We start from the raw sequence: 1,799 nt of genomic DNA, 5'->3' as shown, positions 1-1,799 counted from the left end.
TGCATACATTAGTAAAATATGTCTCATAGATTGTCTATGACATAAAACATCATCTCGTGCAAAATCTCAAGGTTTTTCGTGTGGAAGACCTCCTTCCCAATACATCACATTGTAATAATTTGTGAAGTGTGATTATTTTTGCTACTATGTATGTATTACATATGTATTATGCACAAATTTCAGAAACACTCCAATGAATATATAGCCAGAATTACTGTTTTATATAATATAAAGCTAATATGGGTTAAAGCATTTACCTTAATTCAGATTTTTTCTACAATTACCATTCTCTCTCGTTAGCACTTTCCTGATATCAGAAACATAATATGGATTTAGATTTTTTATTTAATCCAGAAGATGTTGAAAATGGTTCTAAATGGAGTTTACATGTGGCCAGATAATACTTGTTAATTACCTTTAACTTTTTTTTTTACATTTATCGATATATAAAATAAACTAAAAGTGTATATATTTAGGATTTAGAATATGATGTTTTGAGACATGTACACATTTTTTAATTACCTCGGTTAAGCTAGTTAACGTATTTATCACTTTCCATACTTTATGTGTTTGCATGTGAGTGGGTATGGTGAGATTACTTGAGATTTGATTTTGAAAAAATTTGAAGTATACAGTATTATTAACTATTGTCACCAGTCTATATGTTACCTTCTCAGCATTTATTTTATAGCTGAAAGTATGTATAGTTTGACTGATACCTTGTCATTTCCTGCCACATCCTGGCCTGTAATAATTATTATTCTTCTTTTCCTATGACTCTGAGTTTTTAAAGATTTCACATAAATACAAAATCATGCAGTACTTGTTTTTTTGTATCTGGCTTATTTCACTTAGCATAATGTCTTCATGGTTCTTCAATGTTGCTGAAAAAGGCAGAATTTTCATCTTTATTAAAGATAAATTACATATACATATATATTTATTATAGTTTCTTTACATATTCATCTATATATGCTAAGTAGTAACCTATCAAGTTATTTTTTCTATATTATCATTCAAATATAATATTGTTTTGCATTTACTATTATTAAAATTAATTTCCTGTCTTTAAAAAATTTTCATAAAGTTTATGGGGTCAATTCAATCTGCCCTCTTGATAAAAGCCAAAGTTATATGTCAGTTTTACTAATTTGGATTAGATTGAGATTTTTATTGCCTCAAATAATAAATATAAGCATTAAGGATAAAAATATAATTATATTCTTCATCTTACAACAAAGAAAACTTTGGGTTATTTATTGGACAAAAGACTTACTCTATATTATTATTTCTATTTTTGTGTCACCTAAACATTTATTACACATAGAATACCACAAAATAGGAATAAATAAATTGGTAGTCACAAATTATGAAAGTAAAATTAAGAAATAAGATATACTTCCCAGAGACTGTTTGTAACAAAAATAAATGAAATATGTTTTAGGTGATGCATATTTTAATTCCTCTGATTTGATTATTATATATTATATGCTTGTATCAAACTATCACATGTACTACATAAAGATGTGCCACTATTATGTGTCTGTAACAATTAAAAATAAAAAAGTCTATATGAATATATATGTATATATAAACAATCACGTAACAAGTAAAGTATTAATTAAAATATTTCCACAAAGAAAAGTTTAGGGCCTGACATCTTATGTGTCAAATTCAATGAACATTTAATAAATAATATCAATTGTTTAAAAAAACTTTCAAAAATTGAAAAGAAATGTGTACTTTCTAACTCACAACACTAGAGTTATTATACAACAAAATAAAGTATACAACAAAAA

Source organism: Mandrillus leucophaeus, unplaced genomic scaffold (genome assembly GCF_000951045.1).
Source record: "Mandrillus leucophaeus isolate KB7577 unplaced genomic scaffold, Mleu.le_1.0 Scaffold969, whole genome shotgun sequence".
Taxonomy (NCBI): domain Eukaryota; kingdom Metazoa; phylum Chordata; class Mammalia; order Primates; family Cercopithecidae; genus Mandrillus; species Mandrillus leucophaeus.
The sequence above is the reverse complement of the archived record's forward strand: the minus strand, read 5'-3'. Positions refer to the sequence as shown.